The 14,078-nt window shown below is 39.5% G+C and overlaps 1 long non-coding RNA gene across 1 annotated transcript; it reads left to right on the plus strand.

Annotated features, from left to right (window-relative positions):
* Window positions 1-227: 227 nt before the first annotated feature.
* On the plus strand, window positions 228-13,539 carry LOC117674354 (uncharacterized). The gene is made up of 2 exons (XR_004593808.3): window positions 228-319; window positions 13,080-13,539. It is a non-coding gene; the product is annotated as an uncharacterized LOC117674354 (long non-coding RNA).
* The last annotated feature ends 539 nt before the right edge of the window (window positions 13,540-14,078 follow it).

Genomic DNA, 14,078 nt, shown 5'->3' on the forward strand with positions numbered 1-14,078 from the left:
TGGGAATGGGGATTTTGTAGTATCCTTCCCCTGCCACGCCCACCAAACCACACCATGCCCACTAAGCCACACCCACAGAACCGGTAGTAAAAAAATTTGGATTTCACCACTGAAAGTCCCCTAACTTGGTGTCCTCCAGATATCCTCAACTGATGAAAGAGACTGGCCATTGTGACCTCATGCTGATACTGTCTGCCTGAAAAAGTGAGACTAGCAGTTGTAATCCTATTCTGAACACCCTTAACTAAGAGAGGAAGATCACTGTGTCTTCCTGCATACTCTGAAGGAAAAAGAAAAGGCAATTATTGTCTTCTTGAAGGTAAGTAAGATGGATCCTAATGTGTCCAACTGCCATCTTTATCTATGAGGAAAATCTTTCTCATACTGCATAGATCTATGAGTTCCAAGTCTCTTAAATAGCCATTACCTGAAATGTATTGAACCTCTTCTCAGGTAGGAAAGCAATAGGAACTAAATGTAGAAACTAATTCTAGCAGGTCCTTCAACTGTTCCACAGTGGAGATAGGAACTAAAGCACAGTAGCAATATTTGTTTGGTTTGCCTATCAATTCAGTGGTACAACTTTTCCAGTGGTGGGTTCCTCCTGGTTCCGCCTGGTTCTGCCGAGCCTGTAGCGGTGACGATATGACATCACTGAACCGGTTCTGGGCCCCCCACCCCCTCTGCCCCCCGCATTATTCTTATCTTTTATTTTATTTTATTATTTTTTTTAATTTGATTTATATGCCGCCCTTCTCCGGAGACTCAGGGCGGCTTACAGTGCATTAAGCAATAGCCTTCATACTTTTGTATATTTTATACAAAGTCAGCTTAAAGTCAGCTTTGTATATTTTATACAAAGTCACCCCACAAACTGGGTCCTCAATTTACCTACCTTAGAAAGGATGGAAGGCTGAGTCAACCTTGAGCCTGGCAAGATTCGAACTTACTTTAATTGCAGACAGCTGGTGTTAAATTACAGTGCTTTAGTCTGCAGAGCTATCCAGGCTCCTATTTGGCCCCACCCCCAATCGATTGCTGCCTCCTGAGTCCCAGCTGATCGGCTAGAAGGAAAAAAACTGTTTAAACTCTTGCCGCCCTAAGCTGATCAGTGTTAAAAGGCAGTGTGGTGGTAGACCGGTGCATCCAAAAACAAATGAGTAGACCGGTGCCTGCAAAAATAAATGGGTAGACCAGTGCCTCCAAAAACAATTGAGTAGACGGGTGCCTGCAAAAATAAACAGGTAGGCCACACCCACAAAATAAGCCACGCCCACAGAACCAGTAGCAAAAAAATTTAGAACCCACCCTTGAACTTTTCCCTTCATTCTCCTATTCTGAGAGAGTTGATCATGGCTGTTTCTTGGCAAAATACCGTGGGCAGAGTAGATGATGTCATGAACACAGAGCTTCTTGACCTAGGCCAGTGTTTCTCAACCCTGGATTTCAATTCCCCTGTCAGCATCGAATTGGCCTAGGTAGGAGAATGCTCCTTCTTAGGAACAAGATATTGGCTTTATCGTCTAAGAAAAAGATTTATTTCCTAAATAAAAGATCATCTTCATTTTTCCCCCTAACATAAAAAGAAATCACATACTGATGCTGCTTTTTCTTGTATATACATGCACTGATTTTTTAAAAATGCAAATGATGTGACAGATGGCAATTGTAGCTCTTTTCCTCTTCATTTTCTTTGGAAAAGAGTGAAGAAAAGAGCCAAGTTAGCCTTGTATATTTGCATTATTTCTTCTTTCATTCATTCTTTCTTTCTTTCAGGAGCATTATTTAGCTATAATGAATTGTTGTATACAAGGGGGAGAAAGCCCTTGAGATGTATCTTGATGCATCTTACAATAAGATTAATTTCTTAGATTAGAAGTAGCTTTCATATTTATGTTGACTTTAGCCTAAATTAATTTCTAATGTTCACTTTATTGACTTTCTTTGGGAATAGGAACCTAATCTATTTAAGCTATGCAAGAAGAGGCCAGGGGAAAGATTCTACAGAAATAGTAACAAAATGATACTATACTGTTTTTTAGACTTTAAGTGTCTAGAATATTATAGAAATGAGTATGATGTCTGAACTAAATAATCCAAAATGTGATGCAGCTCATTCTGAAATCATAGAATATACTATGTGAAATGTGTGGATGTTTGCAGTTGTTTTCCTGGGGAGAGACATCAGGATCAAAGCATCGGGTCTCGGTGGTGTATGAATTCCATGCCTGGTATTTGTGCTATCTATAAGAAGCCTTATAGGAAAGAGCATAATCTATAAAAATTAAATTTGAAATAAACAGAGTCAAGCATGATAACTGAAGGAGGGCAAACATTCAAAGGAATGGAACCGCTGCTATTGTGTTCGTACTTGCTTCATGTATTAAAAACGATTGTCCACATAGGAAGTAGATTGAAATGTCTGAATACAGAAATCAAAAAGTATTACAATGATACCTTTAGATTGCTTTTGGGGGAAAAAGTAGTTTGATCAATTAGTCTTGTGGGTAGATATCAGCAAAACTCTGGTGACAGTTTTCTTGCTATTGAATGAGTGACATAGATCAGCAAGTGACATAAATCACAGATCAGAATTTTAGTGGACCCCACCTTCTAAACCTCAACTGGACTTTAGGGACTTCAAGGTACGCAAACACGCCCATTGCTTCCATTCCCCATTCCTCAGCAATTGCCTTCAAACCTGAAACACTGAGATGAAAAAACAAAAAATGGTGCCTTACCCAATAAGTGAAATAAATTGCTTTTACCTCATCCACAATATTAAGAAACGTTATGTCTATATTACTTAACATTTTTGTTGCATGCAAAACAAAAAGCCAAATATCAGCAACTCCTATGAGGAAAAACTGAATAGGCGTCAAATCACTTTTGTCTCTGAAAGACCCCAAAATGCAGGAAACCGGAAGTGAGATAGCTAGGAATTTCTGCAAATTTGAAAATAATTTATCACTTATTGGGAAATAATTTCTCACAAGTCCAAGGAACCATAGTTTTTTTTTAAAAAAAAAAAACTACTTTTACCTCACAACTGAACCAGAGATAAATCGACTCAGTTCTCAAACATAGACAAGGTCATGGATTCACAGTGGCCTAGAACTGTTTTTGAATTGGTGCAAAACCAACCTGTAGGATTTCCCTAAGAGCACTTTTTTTACAACCACATTTGCTTTCTAGGAAAGAAAGTAATCTAAAGAATGGCACATGTGCTGAACTGCAGTTCTTCAAGTATGTTTTGCTACCTCTGCATCATGTGATTTCAGTTCAAAGTCTTATTAATCTTCTGTACCTTAGGAATGGAGTCTTTGTGTTAGACTTGCAATTACATCAGCTTTTGTAAGCAAGTTGGATGGTTCCTTCCAAATTCTAACTGACAGATGTGAATGCTTGCAGTGATTGATGTTCTTGCTCGATTTTTCTCATTTTGTGATTAAGCTGATAGTTAAGAATGTAATATTCCATAAGAACCCTGGAACCCTCGTATCCACATAAACTGTGTGAGTAGTAGACAGTTCACAAAATGGTAGCGTGCAGAGATGGGAATCCCTTTCTTTGATTGTCCTTCTAAAGTATTTCTTCCTTTCTTGCTGAATCAATTTCCAGTCATTTCTTTGATCAGGGCACACACAGCGATCCAGACATGCCACTACTTGTCTGCAATTTGCAACTGCAGATTTACATTTAAGAAAAAGATATTAAAGGTTTTTGAGTGCTCTCTTCCATTTTCCCCCCCTCCCTCCATAGCTCCTCTGGTATCTGTTTTCCACACATGCAGCTTATGTGTCCAGTCCTATTTAGTGCCATGCAGAAAGAAACACAGAATTGTATAAAGAAGATGAATATTTCCCCACTTTGGATTATTAGACTAGAAAAAGGAATAGAGGAGGCAATAGAAGGGCTCCTGCGTGGAATTGGTAGATGGATTACAATACTGATACCATGTTTCTCTGAAAATAAGCCCTCCCCTGAAAATAAGCCCTCCCTGAAAATATGTAAATGCATGTGCAGCTGGTCCCTGCCATTTCCTCTGGTTAGGGTTAGGGAGACAGAGCTGGGAATTAGGTAAGATGGCAAGACGATCCCCGTCTCACTCCACGCACCCCAAAATAATAAGACCTCCCCAAAAATACGGCCACGCGCTTATTTCAGAGTTCCAAAAAATATAAGACACAGTCTTATTTTCGGGGAAACACATTATTTTTCACAGATGGAAAATATCTTTTTCAGTAGCATTCAGCAAGTACTAAGGAAGGAGAAGGGAAGATCATTAGATTGGCCTAAATGCATGATGACTCCAGATTTCTCCAGACTAAGCAGTTCTTTTCAGTTACTGTGGAGTGCTAAGCTTGAGCTCTCTTATCATCCCCCCATGCTCATCAAAATCAGATTTCATCTAGGATTTCAGGGAAGGGTAGTAAGGAAAGAGGCCATAGTCCAGAACTAGCAACTGCTGTAATCTGATGCCAACCTTTACCATCAGAAAAATAGTAAATAGCTAATATATTTCATCTATTTGAGAAGTCCACAATTTTCATGGGCTGGCTGATATTTTGACAATATGTTGGTGGCAGTCCTACAAAAGATCAGAGGAACTTCACCCATCTGTGAAATGCATGCCATACCACCAGTTAGAAAACTGTTTACAGGTAGTCCTCAACTTAAAGACCACAACTGAGCCCAACATTTATGTTTCTAAATGAGACAGTTGTTAAGTGAGGTTTGCTCCATTTTATGACCTTTCTTGCCACAATTGTTAAGTGAATCACAGCAGTTGTTAAGTTAGTACCATGGCTGCAAAGTGAATCTGGTTTTCCCATTTACTGCTTGTCAGAAGGTTGCAAAAGGTAATCATTTGACCCCAGGACACTGCAACTGTCATGAATATGAGCCAGTTGCCAAGCATCTGAATTTTGATCACCTGACCATGGGGGATGCTGCAATGGTCATGTGATAAATGGCCATAAGTCACTTTTTTCAGTGCCATTGTAACTTCGAACAGTCACTAAATGAATTCTTGTAAGTTGAGGACTATGTGTAGTAGTAACCCTACATAACTTTGTCATTTCCCAAATAAAATGCTCTGCTGCTCTGTAGAGTCATTTATTCATATTGTAAATGTTTAAAAAAAACCACTTGAAATAGAATTTGATCCCAGTAACTTGTGTAAGAAATAGACAACTGCATCCAACTTGGGGAAGGTAGAGAGTGATCAGATACTGAATGATTCCTTCTTTTTAACACCTTACACACATTGCATGCAAATTAAAAGCTGTGTTCCTTCAACTGTATTCATACCTACCAAAAGTTGATGTCATTGACCATCTCTTGACCTGCCTGGGATTAAAGATGTTAGTGAAACCTGTGGTTTTCCTTGTAACATGCTAGCGGGTACGACAAAGGTATTTCATGTCCATATAATAGCAATAGCACTTAGATTTATATACCGCTTCACAGTGCTTTACAGCTCTCTCTAAGCGGTTTACAGAGTCAGCATATTGCCCCCAACAATCTGGATCCTCATTTTACCCACCTCGGAAGGATGGAAGGCTGAGTCAACCTTGAACTGGTGAGATTTGAACTGCCGAACTGCAGCTACAGTAGCAGTCAGTTGAAGTAGCCTGCAATACTGCACTCTAACCACTGCGCCACCTCAGCTCTGTATATAACCATCCCCATGTTTTATGAAATTGTGTAAGTATCTGCAGGAAAAAAAAAACAAATCTGAAGGGGGCTATGAGGGGAAACTTCCCAGCTGCGATGGTGTCATTACTTTTGTTTCTATTTAAAGCTCTGTGACCTGGGACACCAAAATTATTTACAGTTAGGGGTTTTTTTTCCTAACAACTATGGTTCTTTGGTGCTGTATCAGAGGAAGTAAGGGAACACTCCTAGGATCAATCTAGCTGTTTTGTACATGCACAGATCCTAACAATTCTTCCAAGGCATACAGTAGCCCTGGGAAGATGAACAGATGTGGAAAAAGTCTTTCCCTTCTGTCTGGCAGAGCACCAACCAGCTGCAAAACATCAGGCTTGGCTTTTATTTTATCTTCTTCCCCAGCAAGTCTCCCTAAATGGAAGTTCCTCAGAGCTCTGGTCTCAATTGAAGCTTTATTCAAGGTGGTTTGCCTTGAATTCCGAAACCAGGTGAGATATACCTCCCCCTCCTCCCAGTTCCAATTCAGCATTTCAAGCAGAGAAAATACAAGTTTTACTGTGGTTTCAAATCATTGGAGCTGAGCTGGAAATAAATCAGTTCAGCTCTCAACATTGTCAACATCAAGGGATCACAGAAGTCTTAACGCTGCTTTTGAACTGGCACAGAGTCCTCGTGTTCATTCAAGCCTGGTAAACTTGTGCGTGGGGATAGGATGGAGGGCAACTTTCAATGGGGTCACTTTTGAATAACCTAGTATAGGATTGCACAGGTGGACATCAAGTGCCATTAATGCACAGCAGATGAATATTTTTCAAGCTTTTAATGCAACCAATAATAACACAATAGTGCAATTGCTACACATAACATGTCTTGCAATCTTCTTTCAGCTAAAAGCAGAATGTTTCATAGGCAAATGCTATTCATGACAGTGTCTTGCGAACAAAGGAAACCCCACCACTAAAGCATATGTATAAACAGGACAAACTCACTCAGTGGCTGCAGATACTCAATTTTCTCAATCTAGCTGCCTATATTTGCAGAATGAGAATACCAACTTACCTTATTTGTCTTGCTAGTTTGTTATAAGGCCTATAAAAAAGGTTTAAAGATTTCCCCAATAACCTTTCTCACCAAAGCAGTATCTAGTTATCTACTTGCATTTGCTTGCTTTCAAACAGGAGCTGGGGCAAGTAACAGCAGCTCACCCCATCGCGTAGCACTTAGGTCTCGAACCTGAGCTATCAGCATTCCAGCTGACAAGCCCAGCATCTTAACTGCTGAGCCAGTGCACCTCCTATAAAGCCTATAAGAAACGTATCTGTAATCTGGTTTGAACATTAGGAAATGCTCTGTATGCACCAAGTCATTGCAAAATCTCAAAATAGTCAATTCATCAAAACTCCAGATATAATACTGAGAGCTTAGGTCTATCTGCTTGCCTCCAGATTTCATCTAGTGATCTCTGTTGTCTTCAGAATCACTTAGAAAAAAACAGAAGCAAGCGTGTGACAAAACTTTGCGGACAGAAGTGAGACATTGGCCTCTCAATAAAAATTTCAATTTTTTTTTGTAGGCGACACAGCTTGTTGCCTCAGCATGCTGTGTCACCTACAGATCTTCAGATCAGAACCGAGATCAGACAATGTTCATATTATCATGAGTGTGTTTTAAAAATATCAAAAGGGGGAATGCTTCATTATTGTATTTGTTTCTCTCTGCAACAGCCTTTCTTGAGCTGGGCCCTTCCGATACATTAGAGTCTGCTCCCAATATGCTCAGAAAATAGTCACTGTGGCTGAGGATTCTGGGACTGGTTCGGACTGGTTCACAAGAACTGGTAGAAAAACCGGTGGGAGGCTCTGCCCACCGACCCCGACATCATCAGGAAGCTTCTGCGCATGGCCCCATTGTGAACCAGTAGTAAAGATAAGTAGAACCCACCCCTGCTGCAAATCTACCACATCTAGAGATAGAGGGCCACCAGCTTCAGAAAAGCTGCCTTAAAATGCCTTTGCTGATCTTCTCCCTTCTGCACAGTTTACAGCGATATTTCTTCCATTCACCCTGGATTGGATATTTATACATTAGTAAATAACCAGCACTCCCTCTTATTCCTTAAAATATCAGTCCCTTAGGAAAGAGGAGAACTTCCTCATTTATGCAGGAAACGATGGCCTCAGCTTCAAACCAGCAGCTAAGTAAATGAGTGCAGATTTACTGACTATCAAAGCCCTACTGACCAGGGCAACAATATTGCTTCAGTAATAGGCTGGTAAAGGCAATCTTGCTTTCAGACTCTGCAAACAAACCAATAAGAAACATTTTTAGCTGTGCAGCCAAAACGCCTTTGATCTCTTTCTTTCTGTGGATGCCAACATCAACATTACTGATTTGCGCTATATTGATTGCACTTTCTGTGGGTAAATAATGTTGAAGTTATTCCATTGCTTTTCCCCTTCCTTTTCCAGAACTTTCTGAAATAAGTTCCTTCATAGAACAGGACGGTTCTATTTGTATTACCCATGTAAATGGCTTTATTTATATTCCATGTACGACTTGTGCATTTCCCATTCACCTAGGAATATTTCCATTGCTTATCTTTAATGTTTTTATAGCAGCAATTATATATGTATCATTCATAGTCTCGTGCAGAGGGAAGAAGGAATGCAGGGATGTCCAGTTCTGATATGTTTTTCCACAGGAGAAGTGATTACATCATTTACTAGAACAGACACTGCTATATGTTGAGTAGGGGGTATGTGCTGCCTATGACTTGCCCAACTTTTAAGTAAAATAAATATTTACAATGAATTTCTTAGGACAATCAGAAAATATAAATCCATGTCTTCCCAGCTATAAACTCACATGCATTGTACACCTTTGTGACATTTTTTTTCCTTCAGTCATGTTCAATTCTCAGAGATGCCAAACCACTGCAGTTTTCTTGATAAGGCAACATATATACTTACACTATTTCTCATGGATCAATACAGATGAGGGATCCCATCTCTTTGCCTGTAGACCCTTCTTGAAGTCTGTCTCTGGGTAGTTGATTTTTGTTAAAACAAAGACTCCCTTGAATCAAAATTAAATCCAGGTGACTTCACGAACAAGTCCATGTTGTTTACTTTAATACAATATGGAAGTAGGATACTATGGCCTTCTTCCAGGAAGTTTTTTTCAACTTCCTATTCCAGCTCACAACTCTTGGAGTGTTCTATTGGGTAAAATTTGATGAGCATATATTCATTCTAAAACTAAATACAAGCACAGGTTTCAGAATTAGGTGGAGTTTAAATCTCAACCTCACTAAAATGAAGATTTGTACTGTTTTGAAATACAAGAAGCCAATGCCCATGAGAATTAGGGAAATATGTCAATCATAGTGAATATAAGTAACTCATGTGGTTGACCATCATGCCTTTTTCATCAATATATTTGTCACCTCACTTTATTCCACTATATCCTCTTGGACCACCAAATGACAATAAGCACTACCAAGAAATATATATATACTTTTTCCAGTTCTTTCAAGTCAGTGGGAGATTTAATTTGGATCCAATGAAAATAACATTTGTGGTATGAAGATGGAATTAGATACCATTCATTCCTGAAACAACGTTCTCTGTTTTATTCTGCCCCTTGTGCTTTTCTGATGGCACTGCCCTATTATTTAGCTCTGCAATACCACAACTGCAATGTGGGGTTTTTTCTCTTTCCAGAAAACTGCTCAACTAAGGAATCACAAACACAAGTAGAATAGGAAAAAGGAAGACGGATGGACAGAATTCGGGTTCTGGGAGATAAAAGAAAACCCCTCTTTTGGTTGACCATCCTGATTAGTAAGGATTTACAAGGCAGTTTCTACATGGGTTTCTTTTTCTTTTGGAGATGGATAAATGGTAATCAAACGAGGGGTACTAAGGAATGGCAATTATGTGCTAAGGGATAAAAGCCCCTTTTCCATAAAAACTAGTCAGCCGTGATGATTTTTTTTCTCCTGTAGTAGGGAAAGATTATTTTGGTTGACTGACTCTTGATTGAAAAAAGTTGTCAGTTGAAAGAGGTCAGTCGGTAAGTAAGTAGGGAGGGAGATAGGTAGGGAGAGAGAGAGAGAGGGGGGGGAAGAGAGAGAGAGAGAGAGAGAGAGAGAGAGAACCTTATTGTCGTTTTTTATTGCGGGCACACTGGCACACATTAAAAATGAAATTGTTGCCTGCTCTCAAAAGTGTACATATACACATGCTATATACATATATAGCAGAGGTGGGTTCTACTTACCTTTACTACCAGTTCGCATCGTGCCAGCGTGCACTCGCTTCGCTTGCACCCGTGCACACTCTTCTGCGCATGCGCAGATCACCTATGATGATGTCCGGGTCAGTGGGCGGAGCCTCCCGCCGGTTGTACTACGGGTTTTTGCGAACCGGTCCGAACTAGGGGCAACCCACCACTGATACATAGATATATACCTATACCCATACATATAAAATGCATACACCCATACACTGAAGATGGAATTTAATTTCATTGTACCAGGTGCAATGACAATAAAGATATATACATACATATATATATATATTTCTTCAACTGGGTATTTTCCTACATAACCAAGTTTGCAGCCATAGCTCAGTGAAATCACATCCACTATCCTAGGCTTCTTCAGACAGCAAGCAAGCATTTTGCTGCCTATTGGGAGACTAATATAGATCTATTTTGGACTGATTGGTCCTCATCAGTTAGCCACACCCATAGAAAAACCTACGATAAAAGAAGAAAGCAAATACACACACACACACACACACACATACATACATACATATGATATATGATATAACATACATACATATGATATATGATATAACCTGTTGCCTGGAATGTGTGAGGCCCATTTAGGACTCAGTGCCCTTTGAAAGAGGCTTTGTTTCTGTTAGTGGTATCGGCACCCCACTCATACTAAGCAGCATTCTCAGTATCTGACTGGCTCAATAAGGAGCATAATAACTTGCCTTTAGATATATATTGCTTGAATGTTTCATGTCCATTATTGTAGATGAAGCAGAAGTTGGAAATAGATACCTAGCAGCAGGCTTAATATTTGAAGCCAGGACTTCCTCACTGACAACTTTAAGCTTTGCTAGATCTATGCCAGATCTAGCAAACAGCTGCAAAATCCATAAAATGGCTGCAGTGGCTACTTCTCCAATGAAAGGAAAACTTGAAAAATATTTAGTTCAGCTTTAATGTTTAAATCTTCATTCTGTTCTACCTAAGCTGTTAGTTGGGTTCAGATTTTTCAACAGTTGTGAGGCAGATAACTGGTTCTGCCTCAGTTTTGCATCCGTAAAATGGAATCAACCACTTTCCACGGCAGTGAACAGAAATATATGAAGTTCGAAAGCAGCCTCTGCTATGGAATACTTTAAGATTTTTCTCCTCCAATATTAGCTGCTCACAATTATGGCTAATAAGCCTATATAGTCTCATACTTGGAATAGAGAGCCTTTGATGTATGTTCCATAAATTGCTCTCTTTGAACTGAGAATTCTCTCATTTCATAAAGGTGGCCTGACATAAGCAAGTTTCAGAGAGTTTTGCAGGCAGCAAAACCTAAAAACAAGTTTCCGTTCCTGTGTCGTGGCCCTTTTCCCCCTTTGACAAAATCTGAGAGTTTTCGTTGTGCCTCTGACATACTTTTGCAAACTTAGGGTATAGAGTTTCTAAAGACCTGAAGCACCGACACCTTTCTTCAAATCACTTAATTGCTTTCATCCAAAGAACATTTTAATTCAAGGCAAGTGTTCAGTAAAAACGTTATGGAAAGAGACACAATGCCCCTTAGGGTTTGTGGTGTGTTACCTTCCCACCCCCTCCCCACCCCCACCCCCACCTTGTCTCAGATAGGTAGAAACAAAGACTTGGTTTTTTAAAAAAAAAGATACAGGAGACTTCTAAGCGTGATGAAGAAAGCGGTTTCACAGGACTGCTAGTTGTTGTGCAGGAGATAAAGTGCCAGCAGCTCAAGTTGACAACTAATCTCTGATCTACACTCAATCTTTCAGGAAGGTGCTTTTATCCTGTCTTTCCTCAGATTTCTTCTCCCTCCCTCTTTTGCCTCAGCTCCAAATGAATTGCACACTGTGGTGACGATGTATTTGATCATGATTTATAGAGCTCTGCCTGATTCATTAAGAATTCAGGCCCTTGGGACACGGATGTTGTGGACAGGAAAGAACATAAGTCCTTAAAAGCCTGTAGATACTCAAAGGCTTCCTGTGGCCAACTTGAATTAAAGCAGAAGCTGACTGAATATTGGAGAAGATGTGGAGAGAACAGCTTCAGCAAAACATTTATGGGACATAAACATAACATCAGGATCAGATGTTATGTTCAAAATGAGAAGAGGGGCAGCTATTTATCAGTGTCACAACCTAAATCACCAGACTTGAAATTCTGGGTTTAGAAAATTTAGAACTACGCCGTCTTCGGTATGACCTAAGCATAGCTCATAAAATAATCTGCTACAATGTCCTGCCTGTAGTCAATGACTACTTCAGCTTCAACCACAGCAATACACGAGCGCACAATAGATACAAACTTAAAGTGAACCGCTCCAGACTCGTTTGCAAAAAATATGACTTCAGTAACAGAGTTGTTAATAGCCTGGAATGCACTACCAGACTCTGTGGTCTCATCCCAAAACCCCCAAAACTTTAATCTTAGACTGTCTACTGTTGATCTCACCCCATTCCTAAGAGGTCTGTAAGCGGCATGCATAAGAGCATCAACATGTCTACCGTCCCTGTCCTAATGTTCCCTTTAATTGTATTCATTTTATGTATTCAATTCATGCTTATACTTATATATATTATCTAATATGTACTCGACAAAAAAAAATAAAAAAAATAAAAAAATAAATAGGTAGTTTTCATTGCTGTCATTATTCATGATAATACTGGCCTTCCCAATAGGCAGAGTAAAAGAGTTAAGTCAGATAGCAGAAACTAGGACATAAATTGAGGTTGGAATGGCAAGCAGGGCTAACCACATCTGCTCTTAGTATATTAATATACTAATATGATATCAGGTACATTAATATATATTTGTTTGTTCTATGGTTCTGCTGCCTCTCCAGTTAACTTCTGTGTATGGAATTTTTAAGATAAATAAATTTAGAAAAATCCAGACTAGTCATCATCTTGTCCTTTGCCTTCCTTAACCTGGGGAAAAATAGGGATGTATTTACCTCCTGCCCAGTCCCTAAAACACAGTCATCCAATGAAATGGATGGACAGCAGACCTAGGACAAAGAAAAGTATGTGTTTATCCAATATAGAGCAAGATAGTGGTTTCTGTATTGGACTACGATTGGTGGGTTCACATTTGCCCATTTTTTTTGCCAGTTCTACTTCACGGAAGGGTTGTGAGACTAAAATTGTGGACTGACAGGAACATGTGTGTCACCTGTATTCCTGGAGAAAAGGCAAGAATTTACTGTGAAGGTAACAACAACAACAACAACAAAAGTCACTGGAAGGTAGGGTGACCATTATCCTGGGTGCCTTAATAGTTGTGCTGTGCCCTACTTTAGTCTACAGAATTGTCTTTGAAGGCTTCTCCTGTTTGGGGTGGATATTGGATTTATCCAGCTTAAAGATCTAGAGCATCATGAGAAAAAAAAACACAAAGAAAAGTTCTGCTTTTTTTAAAAAAAAAAATGGACAGATTTGTATTGGAGCCAGGATAAAGGAAAACTGAGCTTCCCTTCTTCTCGTTTGTGCACACACTCTATCCGACTTCGTCCATTTTCAAGTGCTGTAAGAGAAAAATAAAGGGAGGGACAACAGACCCATTTTGAACCTATTTCAGATTCCCATTTCTCTGTAAAGACCATCTGAAGGAGATAACCATCTGGGTTTGAAGAATGTAATAAATATACCATGGTTTCATGCTGTAGTTTTAGGGTTAGGGTTAGGGTTAACCCTCCTGCCATAATTGAGATCTTTGTTCCACACTTTCAATTTTCAACCTAGATCTTCTGTAAATTAAAATTGATGATCCAGCTGGTTAACCCAATGAGTTGTGGGCTTCAGGCAAAGTCAGCCAGCTGACTTCATATGCTAAGGTAGGAATAGAACTTCTGGCCTCCCAGTAGTGGCTTAACCACTACTGTATGCCAAACTGGCTCTCATTCTGAAGTTACAAGAGTGAAAATAAGGGTTGTATCGATGTGCCCCAAACATTAAAATGGGGGGGGGGATGCCACATCAATACTTCTTGCAGGTTTTGAAACATGTAGGGTGCTATTGGCTTACCAATAGTCATTTTTTAAAGCTAGATGAATTTTCTGCTTTAAGACATTTCCTACCACCCACATTTATATATGTATATATGAGTTCTTG

Source organism: Pantherophis guttatus, chromosome 1 (genome assembly GCF_059756535.1).
Source record: "Pantherophis guttatus breed Tessera chromosome 1, ASM5975653v1, whole genome shotgun sequence".
Lineage (NCBI taxonomy): Eukaryota > Metazoa > Chordata > Lepidosauria > Squamata > Colubridae > Pantherophis > Pantherophis guttatus.